This window comes from Armigeres subalbatus, chromosome 2 (assembly GCF_024139115.2).
Source record: "Armigeres subalbatus isolate Guangzhou_Male chromosome 2, GZ_Asu_2, whole genome shotgun sequence".
NCBI classification, from domain to species: Eukaryota; Metazoa; Arthropoda; class Insecta; order Diptera; family Culicidae; genus Armigeres; species Armigeres subalbatus.
In genome coordinates, this window is record NC_085140.1 from 311,560,775 (window position 1) to 311,573,376 (window position 12,602).

The following is a 12,602-nucleotide window of genomic DNA, read 5'->3' on the forward strand; positions in this document are numbered from 1 at the left end:
CAATTGATCTTTGCAATTCAATGATTGATCGAACAACTGCTATATGCGATTGTATCAGAATGTTATATTTTAGTCATAACCCCGCATTGACGCATTGAACAGATTTTTTGCCTCTTATAATATACTGTGGATGACATGGGAAAATGCTAAGCTCAGTAGATAACGGTCAAATGATGATTAGTATGCACCTGCCACGCTCCGTTTGTAAATGTCATTTTGAGAACAATCGGAAAATTTCGCCAGTTTAAATATTTTTTTGTGATAAGATATGAACACAACAGCATGTAAATTCTTACGAAAGAGAATGATATGCAAGAAGTTTTATGCTCGTCAATGCCGGATATAAATAACCTCGAATCGGACAATTAAAAAAGATCAATCCACACAATGGCGGATGGATTTTTTGTTAATATAATTGTTTGAGTTCATATAATTTAGTATGTCTGAATAGTAATGATCTTCCAGCACAAGATCAAGCAATTTAACGCAAAACTCTTCAACAATAATTGTGTTGCTGGAAAACGACAAAAAGTTTACCATACCAAATTGCATAATAGAAAGACTGCTGTATAAAATTACTTATTGGCTATTTTTTCTTGAAAATTTGCAAATATAGTAGAGGGTGATTCAACAACAACGTCCACTACTTTTGAAGATATTTAGACCGCCTCCCTCTGTCACCCTTTTTATCTATACCGAGTGTATGCACTATGCAAAATCTACACCTCCTCTCAAACCTTAGACGTAATTGTTGAATAGCCCCAGAGAGATTTTTTACATGTATTTTAATCGCTGTCAGTTTTCGAAAATTGAAAAAAGACAACGTCGCTATTAATTTTGCGCAGCCACCTGAAAATCCTAAAATCTCTCGGAACATCATCAAATAAACGTTTCACGAAACTCTGAGCATCTAACGGAAAGATGATCAGTGATCAGGTCACAAAGGAAACCCAATACTCCGTCAAGGATGTGGCCAAAAGTTGAATCTGTCTAATCAGAGAGCCAAGGATTGACATCGTTCAAAGTGCAGAATGCTCCAACCGCGACAAAGGCAAAATAGGTCCCGCGAAATGCAAGAGGTCTGGTAACATATACGCTTACATAAACATCTTTATTAAGCAGTTTGGCGCTGATTGATTCACATTCGTTATTTAGAATTCTAAAACATGGATTCGAATAAAAGATTTATTTTCTCTGCTTTCTCTTACTTTCAGTACTCTTCTTATAAACGAAAAGTAAAACGACGCCTAAATATTTGTAAGCGCATTGACCAACAACAATAACACCTACTTTTAATCTAGCGCTAGTGATGCGGCCTTTCGAGTTACGCCAATCAGATTCATATACTTAATACAAAGAACAAATTACATTAAGAGATAGAAGGGTAAAACAGCAGAGTAGATAAAACGTACGGTTTTTGCTTAAGCAATTAAAACTATAGTAGAGAGTAAGCTTAGAATAAGGTAAAAACATAAATGGAAGGTCTACAGCGCATTCACACGTTAACATGTCATACATAAGCATGCCTCGACATTTTATCTCACCTCGGCCCAAACTCCGTGTTGTCTCCAACGAACGCAGCAGCAGTCTCATTTCCGGGATCACGTTTGGTACATGATAGTTTCCGTTCAAGATCTCCTCCTTTGAGGAGGTCCTTCTTGATGCCTTCCTGCGCAGGAATCGTTTTAATAATCAACGATATTTCACGACTCTCTCCGCGGCTATTGTAAATGACTTTGGCGCGGAAAATTACACTCGAAGTGGTCTCCTGGTTTAGTGTCGGGATGTTTGTCTCGCTCACTGATAGATCGGAATCTTTTCCGATTGTTTGAGCACTTTCTCAAAAATGCATCATCCATCCATTGGGGAGCATGCATTTCATCCTTGTTGAAAGCCATGATTTGTTCTGCTGGTCAAGTTGTGCGCAAGAGCCGGGAATGTCGTACACGTAGAATGGAAATGGAATGTCTATAACTGACCACGCGCTATCGTCGCGTCTATAATGACGAATGTCGTTTAATCAAATTAGTTGCCAACAGAGTGGTACGATGCTATGATTTTCAAAACAGCTTAATTACTTGATTCGTTAGGTGTGCTTTTGCCAGTTGATGTTAATAAAGCTACTGATTCTGAATGCCGAATAAAAATAGGTTGACTGTCCCAGAAATGATTTAAATGAAATTGAATTTCCGACCTCGGCCTATGTAATTCGTAAATTTCGTTGATTGGCGCCCAAGCATTTTTTAATCGGGATGGGCGTCTTTATCAGATACATATGGACACTTATTTTTTATCAAATTTCAACTGACCTGATTTCATAGTTGACGTTGCAATGACCATGGCAATTTCCGATGATTGGGATGAATTATGAATTACGGACAAACATCATACTTTAAATTAAATGAGTTTTAAAGCGTATCGATATGAAAGAGGTTGAATTAACTGAATTACTCGTTGAAATTTGAATGGTTGATCCATATTATTGAAGTATACAAAATTGCACCATAACATTTAAAACCATTATGTGCCTGTAGTGTTAGTATTGCTGCAGTTCCATATATCAAAGCTTCATAGCAAACGAAACTGAAAAACTGATTAATTCGGCTGGTGCCTTTCTTGAGCAAAATAGGAAGTATACAGAGCGCAATTAAACACACAAGAATCCCTGTCAAGTAAATAATGTTGCGATGAAATCTGATGAAGAAAACACAACATCCATGAGATCACACTTAAAATAATTGTTGATTCGGTGAATTTACCGAAATCTCATGAGAATCGTTTGCGGAATTTGACATTTCGATGATTTTGACAGTTGAACAATGGAAAAATTACAAAAATCCGTAAAATAATTACCGAACAGTTCTTCGTTAAGATTCGGAAAATTTACTAATACCGTGAAATGAGTTAGTGTACGTTCAACACTCGTTGCTGTTATATTTATGCCCAGGAAGTCGAGATAATTTCCAATCGAAAATTGTGTAACGGCACCGGAATCGAACCCAGCCACCCTCAGCATGGTCTTGTGAGCCGCGTCTTACCGCACGTATAAGGAGGGCCCAGTTAATAACCGTGAAGTGCTTAATGAACACTAGCTGCAGGGGCCTGTCCCAGTGCGGGATGTAGCTTATAATAAAAGAAGAAGAAGCCGCAAGCCGACAGCCTGATGATTTACCATCAAATGACTGAAGACGCAATTTTCAGTCATCATGATGTTGTTGAACACTTTTTGATTTTTTATCAAATCAGCTCGTTCCTTAATATAAAGTTCTGGTACTGACCGATTCATTTGAATATTAATGCGTTTGCAACCACTTATATCCTGTTGAAATTTTCACTGAGTGCTGCTGCCACCGACTTGTTTTTGAGCAATTATCGCCGATGGCATCACCTTCTACCGGACGCCATTGTTTAATGAGTTTCAACTAATGTAGCTAACAGAAATAATAGATTGTGATCTATCTGGTAGTAACGTCAGTTGAACGAAATATGCTGAATGGAGAGAGAAGAGACGTTTAAACTTCAAGGTCAATTACATTTCCGCCTATTTGAAAAAAGTTCCAGACATGTGATCGGTGAACCAAACCGTTACTTAATCTATTTAATGTTTTAAAAACACATTAATAAAGTAAAAAAATTAATGTACGTGTTGGGATGCTTGATTGGGACTGATATTTTTGGTTTGAAAAGATTTTAAAGTTTTAATCGTTTATCATTATTAATGACAACAAAATTTCCGCGTTGAATGATATATAAATCATTATTATCCATCATAAGATAAACCCCTATAAACGTTCAAAATCTTACATAATTTCGTAACGATCCCCAATTTTAAGGTTGTCCAACGTGAAACTTGGGCAATCTAAAGGGTCTACTGAACTCATACATTCTGGAGAATCAACAAAGCTGAGTTAATTTGTTAGACTCTGGATAATGGATATCTTAGAAGTTATTATTTATTTATTCAGATTAAGGCCGAAGTGGCCTGTGGTATATATAAGAGTCTTCTCTTTCATCTGGCTTGCCTGCCGCGCACCCCGCCTCTTGCGCTCGTTGGATCGTTGTCGAAAACCATTTTCACCGGGTAACTATCCGACATTATGGCTACGTGCCCGGCCCATCGCAGTCGTCCGATTTTCGCGGTGTGAACGATGGATGGTTCTCCAGCAGCTGATGCAACTCGTGGTTCATTCGCCTCCCACGTACCGTGCCATCTGCACCCCACCATAGATGGTACGCAACACTTTCTCTTCGAAAACAGTGCGCGTTGGTCCTCCACGAGCATCGTCCAGGTCTCGTGTCCGTAGAGAACTATCGGTCACATAATGCGTTTTGTAGATAGTCAGTTTGGTACGGCGGCGAACCCTATTCGATCGGATTCAAAGTACGTACGATTTCCAGCCACGATGCGTCTCGAATTTCTCTGCTGGTATATTTCGGCAGTCACCAGTGGGCCAAGTACACAAATTCTTCTACCACCTGATTTCGTCACCACCGATGAAACTTGGTGGGTGGCTCATATCTCTCTTGAACCTCTTCCTATCATGTACTTGTCTTCGACGTGTTATGACTAGTCCGATCCGCTTAGCTTTCTCTTCAGTCTGATGTAGGCTTCTCCATCTTCTCAAAGTTACGTGCCATAATACTATGTCGTCGCGAAGCCAAATAGCTGGACGGATCTATTGAAAATTGTACCACTCGTGTAATCCCTGCTCTTCGTATTACCCCTTCCAAAGCGATGTTGAAGCAGACACGAAAGACCATCACCTTGCCGTAACCCTGCGCGTTTCGAAGGGACTCGAGAATGCCCCTGAAACGAACTACGCACATCACCCGATCCATCGTTCTTTGATCAACCGTGATCGATAATCTCCAGCCATCTTCAAGAGACGCTGCGCCTAGCTGCTCTACCGTTGGAGTGCCATTTCCAGTTGCTGCGCGTATTCTGGGCTAGTCTACCGTCTTGTAGCCGCCAATGTTAAGCCGCGGCGTGCACTCGACGCGTGTTGTACACCGTCGAGAGTTTTGAGCGTAGGCATACTGCAACGAGGTAGTGGTGATTCATATTCGCATTGCGGTAAGTGCGGACGTTCTTGGTGTCGGAGAAGAATTTACCGTCGATTAGAACGTGGTCGATTTGGTTTTCCGTTTCGTGGTTAGGTGATCTCCAGTGGCCTTGTGGATATTTGCGGGGAAAGAAGGTCTTCGGACTCACATTAGAGGTATGAAGTATTTAAACCCTGGAGGGTCTAAGGGTCTAAACAATGTGGGATTGTTAGGAATCAAAAATAATAGTAGTTCTGAAAGTGTAGATCATGACATAGATCTAAATCGCACGTTACGAGGTCTAGATTGTGAAATATTTCTTATTTCTAAAATATTTAAAATCCAATGATTTAGGATATTCGTCTTATGAAATAGATGTAGTTAGCATCATATCGTTGATAGGAGAAAATATTTTTAAAAGATTTAATAAGCTTTTAAAATATCTAAAAAACATAATGTATTCCGATTGGCCTATAAAACTATGGTCACTTTTATCTTTGCAATTCACCGAGAAAAAATAATCAATTCTGCTGTTCGTTATTCTAATGCATCTATATTTTCTTCTATTTCAGGTAAGATTGAAACTCTAGAAGGATTTCATTAAGATAACAAAACGCCTTTTTATGGATTATGGATGAGGAATCAAAACATACACAGTTAGAAATATGAGGTTTGCCTTCAGGTTATGAGCTTCATCTAAAAAAATCTTCGGAATGAATTACAAAGGTATGTGTATATATGTTCAATCTTACCCCCTGGCCGTACAAGGATGGAAGAAAGTCTCCGACCATTCTTAGTGTCCATGAAGTAAACACTTCTCTCTTCAAGAGCAGTTTTCAAATATTTCTGTTGCGATTCACATTTTACCTTCACAGTACCAAACATATTTAAAAAAACACATTTACGTAGTTAGCTTTATAGTTATTTGGACTAGACTCTTTTCTCACCTGTACATACGCTGAAGTTCCTTTAATTCAAGACCATTAACGATGCGGATAAGAGGAAGAACAAGTTCGACTCTTATTGCCACAGAAGATCGAGGAATCCTCTGCGTCCCCATGAGCGTACTTGAAAGGAATAGTATGTTAGTTGGGAAGGAACTCATTGAACTCGCCTCAAAACGGAACGACAAAACGGAACTGTATCCAACGTTTTAACCATTTCGCGACGACTACAACACGAATCGTAGTGACTTGCTCGATGGCTCGCAAACTTATCCCTAACATGAAAATCTGTACAAAACATTTTCAAAATTCAAGAACAATTATCTTTATCTTTTTACGTTGGACATAACAAATGCAACTTCAGGGGCTTGGTAGTCATATGGGTTCAATCCCAGGTCCGTTCATTCTCCTTTTGTATCTTTCTTTATTTCTATGTTCTAGTACGCTAGAACTGAAATGAACTTCATACCGTTACCATTACTATTCCTTTACCTTCAATTTGAGTATTCTGTAATCTGCTAGAATTGAAATTAACTTATAGAGATCGTTTCCTACACTTAATTAGAAATTCCATCAGTTACCTTCTCCATCTATCACATTGGCGCTCTTAACCAAGACGGACCTCTGCCTCTCGGAACTCAATTAAAAATTCCAACAAATTCCGATGAACTCGGCAAGTGCAGAGGTATATCTCAGTGTGGCGAGTGATTGCATCATCATTCCTCCCTTCCCTACATTGATCTGCATTCTGACGTGGCAGGCGCCAGTATGACACTAAAATGGATCACCAGTACTTGTACATTGAAGATGTGTGCTAGTCCCAATCTAACATCTGTTGGCTCCCCAAGAACAGCTGATCTGGTCATAATGGAGTAGCAACTGAGCAGTCAATCGTAGCTGGACATAACAAATGCAACTTCATGGTTTATTTGTTTATTCTAAAGTTCAAAAATCAAAACTTCCAAATTGTCATTTAACATCGATATTAACGCATTTGCTAAAGTACACCAACGCCCCTCATAGGAAACGACACAACGCGCTTTTTGTTGCCCGTATACTCGATAATGATGGAGATAACTGTTGGAGAATTTCGTGGAGTATGAGTGACACAGTCCAAAGTTGTTTACTACAGCTTCTAAGCTGAAATATATCGACTATTAGTTTTATATTTGTTTTCATAATATTTCACCTACATTTCTGTATACTTTCTCTTTTACTTGACTTTCCTCTCCTTTTAACTTTTGTGATGTTCTACAATTAGTCAGAGAAATTTATTGATTAAATTCTTGCATAAGCATCCCTATTCGAGCTAGCATAGTGCATCAATGCAATGGTATCAACAGTTCGACAAACGAACAAAAGGTCTGGAAGTAACCATCATACCCATTTACTGACCCTTCTTACCCTGCTTAGTTTAACTGATTATGAACACTGTTGATCAGTTAACCGGAGATTATTTTAGTGCCTAGATATTTAATCAAAGTTATATATATATCGCAATCATAAGATATAATTCCACCTTACTTTTGTACCTCTAGAATAGTTCATTTACTCAATTCAAACTTTATTGTTCTATCCAAATCTATCATCTACACGACTCCTATTCTGTAGACTGTGGCTTGGCAACGATTAGTGCTGTTGGACGTCAGATAAGACGCGAGGATCGGTCAGTTGGTCACTCATTGTCTTCTGCAACTGCTGCACAGTGGGCGCAGCAACAATAAATTGCAGTGTTTCTAGGTTGGTTGTTCCTTCAAAAGTGAAACACCGTGGAATGCACTATTGAAAATTACAATAGCGCTGTTTACGCGGTACAATATTGTATTTCAGTTCGGCCTAAATCGTTGAATCGTTTATTTGAAATGTCGCGATTCAGTAAGATATTGTTTAAAAATTAGCTATATATTAGGAAATCATTCTCAATAGTCTTGGAATTTAAATTGATTGAGAGTCATTGTAGATTTTAAAAGGATTGCTTAAAAATATATTTGTGACGAGCAGATGTCGACAAAATCGTGATTTTGTGCAAAATTTCTCCTAAGGAAAGAGAAGTGGAAACCATGTTCCACTACCTTAAGATAAGGAACTATGATAGGTTTTAAAAATCGATCTTTCCAATTGGTTTTTAGGATACAGAAGCAATTTAATTTATTTGATTTAAATTGAACACTGTTTTAGTGGGGTTCGCTAATTAGTCATTAAATATCGCTCCGGTTTCTGATTTGTTAAACAGCCAACGTAAGCGATGTTTCATGAGGGTATTTGCTATTATATTCTAGGTACTGGTTTAAAAAACAAGGTAGGCTCCTTGAAAAATGACACTTCAAACACATTTTATCGCCACATTTAGGAGTACAAAAGTAGGACATGCTGAAGTAGGGCATCGTCTCGGTTCAGCTTAGTGCGAAGATAGTAGTGACGTTTACATACGTTGAGCCTGCCTTGTTTTGAATGCTGTTGCTAGGTCGTTCTCCTGGCATCAGTCGTAGAAGCCTGTGATATCGCTGAAGGATAAGAAGGAAATACATCTGGTTTTCAATGAGTTTGAGTATTTAGAAATGGTAAGAGTCTTGTCATGTGATTAAAAAGTTCAACATCATTGAAAGTAAGCATATGCGGTATTTCGAAAATTTCGTTTCAGGTGGTTCGAAACGAAATTCCGGAATTCGCGAATTTGAGCATGGCGAAATCTGATTTTTTATTTCGTTTCGATTCGTAAAATTACAAATATTTGCCGAAAAAACTAGTTTTTAGAAATTTAACGAATTCGCGAATTCAAATTTAAACTAATCCATACGCCTTGTACGGTCGTGTATTATTAAAAATTTTGCGCGCCGCTGAACAAAATCATACAGCTGTTTCAAAACTAAATGTTAAACATATATTTCTAATAACGTTTACTATAATAACATTCTGAGTCGACTATATGAGTTTTCTTCTGTTAAACGTCTTCAGTGTTTTGTTAGAAATGTCAAACAGAAAACGAAAAGTATTTTAATATTCAATCTATTTTTTCAAAGGTAATCTAATTCTCACTATTCAAGACGTCAGGCTCAGGGCGAAATGTAATCAATATGAATCAGATCGTACTGCCCATGATCGCATATTTGTAACATTTGCATTTTGATTTTGTAAACGATTTGTCAATCCGCTCCCACAAACTCAATCATTTCAGCACCAGATAAGCAAGATAGTAAAGCCCTTTTTACTATTGTGGATTGAATGCAGCAATTTAGTTTCTGAATGACTTTTGACGTTAATCTACGTCTAAGGGAAGCCTCGGATACAGGTGCAAAATGAAAATTTCCAAATTGAGGACCGTCACGAAATCATGTAAGATTTTAAACGGTAATGGCGACTTTATCTTTCGACGGATTTTCGAGATTTTGTTTTAATAGATTCGAACTTTCCACCAATTTGCTAATTGTATTAAACATTCATTATCAACGGCAAACTATTGAAAATGTTATTTTTCCAAACCGGGTGAAAATTCAAAACAATCAATCCCGTTCATAAATCCCCAACACGTTGACATCGATTGCAGTAAGGTACGGGCCTTTTGATCCACTGCTTCGTTTTTCCTGTGTATAAAGGCCCGTGTTTCGCGTGCGCGCGTCATTTTCTTCTGGATTTCATGGAAAGCGGACCAAGGCGTTCAGAAGCGGTCCTAGCGACAAGGCTGTGGTGTGCGGATGAAATTTTTCGCTCGATAGTGGTGGTCGCGGCAACAGCAGTACATCTTTACATCCATTAAGCAGCATTTTGGATCTGGCAATTAACGACGTGCGTAGAGCCGAATCATCGGATGGCTGTGCAGTCCAGATGTTGTTGTTGGTGAGGCACACAAGTGGGAGAGAATCGGTTTTTCAGAACCACCATTATGTTTGGGAGGAAGTTTAAGTTGAAATAATTTGTCTATAGTGCAACGCCAGGAACTAGAAATTTTCAGTGAAATATTCTAGCGTGATTCTGAGCTCAATTATATGATGTTTGTCTAGCACTAAATACTCTTCTTGCTGTGGATTTAATTTTGAACAATGATTCAGTGATTGATAAGTGATTGAGAAAGTTGATATAAGACGAACTGTTTTCATAGAACAAAGCATAATTGTTTGGTATCGGTAGCGGAATCATAGCATTACTGCCGGTCCGAGCGCGCGTCGAAGAGAAGGTGCAAATATGTATTCGCATGGATGGAAATAAAACCAAGTAGCAGGCTACCTACTAGAATTATAATCTTGATGGGAAATTTCACTTGACTGTTACTGCTATCCACGAGAATAATTATCGGCAGCGTCTTTTTATAACGCGCGCTTGTGATTTCTACCGATGGAAACAATCTGCCATCACCAAGCAATTAAGTTTTCCTTTGAACAAAATTCATCTCGTCTCAAGTTGTGACTGAAGTTGCAATTCAATTCTATTGATACTAATGATTATCAACGTAAAACTATTGAAAATGTTATTTCTTTCCAAACCGGGTGAAAAATTCAATCCGTTCATAAATCCTAACACGGACATCAGATTTGGTAACGTGGAGCCATTTGATCCACTGCTTCGTTTTCCTGTATAAAAAGCCCCTGTTTCGCGTGCGCGTCATTTTCATTCTGGATGTCACGGAGAACGGACCAGCGCAGTTCCAGCGATAACGCCTTGGTTTGATCTGTTGTGGAAAAACTCATGGACGATTCAAATCAAGCCCAACTCAGCACCTAAAACTCATGGATGAGTTGAATCATCGTATGTTTTCTGTATGTACGTAGAATCACGAGCGCGCGTCAAACGGAGAAGCTGAAAAATGTATTCGCATGGATGACTTTTACTAAAATTATAAGTCTTTCTCTGAATCGTGCTCTCGTGGTTCTACTACCGACGGAAAATAATCTGACCATCAACAAGCAATTAAGTTTTACTTTGATCAAAATTCATCTCGCCTCAAGTTGTGACTTAGAGCTACTTTCATTGATGGTAGTTGATATGTTAGTAGGAAGTACGGAGCGTTTTGTTCTATTATTGTCAGGGGTTTTCTGTAACTAATTATGCTCAAATTTGGCCTAAACATTCTTTGCATATCAAAGAATATGTGGCCACTCATAAAATATGCAACAAAAACCCCTGACAATAATGAACAAAACCTCAACTCATCACCTCATGAAAGAAATAATCTGAGCGCTGCTATGTATGACGACGACGCGCGACCCACACCATCGCCGGGAATAAAATTTCCGGTAGGAGCTCCGCCGATGCCGAAGGTGGTATTCCGTCTGCCCTCGCGACATCTCAAACGAAATAGGCTGCGCGCGCGAAGAGCTGCTTTCGTAATCAATAAGTTAAACCTGTAGTCACGCCCCTTTGTAAGGTGTGACGGGTACAATATTTGCAGTCATACCGGACAACAAAGAGGCGGGACAATGAGCCATCTTTATTGATTCTAAGAACTGCTTTCCCTCGCGCGTGGCATTTCATTTGAAATATCGCGGAGAGCGGTCCAACATCGGTAGAGATGTCGCAAATTACTTCGATTAATCGATTATTTGTTGTGATAATCGATAAATTTTAAATCGATTACTTCAACGATTAATCGATTCAATAATCGACAAGAATCGAGAGTAATCGATTAATCGGGTCAACTATTAGATTTCGATTAATTCAATTAATCGATTATCGTTATGATAATCGATTAATTTTGTTTCGATTACTACTCAACGATGAATCGATTCAATAATCGTCAAGAATCGAGAGTAATCGATTAGTTACTAATCGATTAATCGAGATTTTACGACATCTCTAAGCATCGGCGGAGTTGCTGAGCAAATTATTCCAAACACATATGGCATATTGGAAAAATCGGTTCTTCTCAGGGCTTCCATTCTAACAAAGGAAGATTGAGGCGAGGCGAACTTTTTCAAAGTGCAAATTAACCGCTTAGAGACGCCATAAAGTTGCTTGGCGTCCGAGCACAATCACGAGCGCGCGTCGGAGGGAGATGCTACAAATATGTATTCCATGGATGGCTTCAGTGGCAGTCAGTTTAATTATTTTAAAATTTATTTGTTTGTTGTTCCAGCCATGGCGTGGGTCGTGGTCGTTAGTGATTGAAATATGCATTATTGAATTAATCGACTCTTCTCATGGACACCATTTTAAATATAGGAAGATTGAGAGACAATTTGTTCAAAGTACGACGTCGTGGCAGAATTAGTTGCCGTTCGTAGCAGAATAATGAGCGCATATTGTAGAGAGCTGCCAAACATGTCTTGCACTGGTACTAGATTCTTCCTCACAAACTGTTTTACGAGTTTGTCGGCGGTCGTGTCTTGTACACAACCCTTATGATTTTTACGACAGAAAACAAAAATGCGAGGTTACATATATGCGATCATGGGCAGTATAGCCTTGTCAAAAGCAAAGCCGTAGATTCTAGGGCTCTTGTGAAATTTTTAGAGCGCTCTTTCTTATTGAAGGCCGATTTCTTCACCTCCGCTTAGGCCTCAAACCAGGTTTAGGCGCAAGCTTAAGAGTTAAGAAGGCCCTAAACAAAATGCAACATTTTATGTGCAAACAACAAATTGAACCTGCTGGTGCGGACGAACACGACGTGAAAAAACAATGTTC

The 12,602-nt window shown here is 38.8% G+C and overlaps 2 protein-coding genes and 1 pseudogene across 3 annotated transcripts in view; 1 reads left to right on the forward strand and 2 right to left on the reverse strand.

The window, feature by feature from the left end:
* LOC134212585 (uncharacterized) overlaps positions 1-1,898 on the reverse strand; it is a 12,865-nt pseudogene extending 10,967 nt beyond the window's left edge.
* LOC134212579 (dual specificity calcium/calmodulin-dependent 3',5'-cyclic nucleotide phosphodiesterase 1-like) overlaps positions 1-12,602 on the reverse strand; it is a 705,268-nt gene that overhangs the window by 534,907 nt on the left and 157,759 nt on the right. The window lies entirely within an intron of this gene.
* The window catches only part of LOC134212583 (uncharacterized), a 186,981-nt gene that overhangs the window by 153,032 nt on the left and 21,347 nt on the right, over positions 1-12,602 (forward strand). The gene's annotated exons all lie outside the window — the stretch shown is intronic.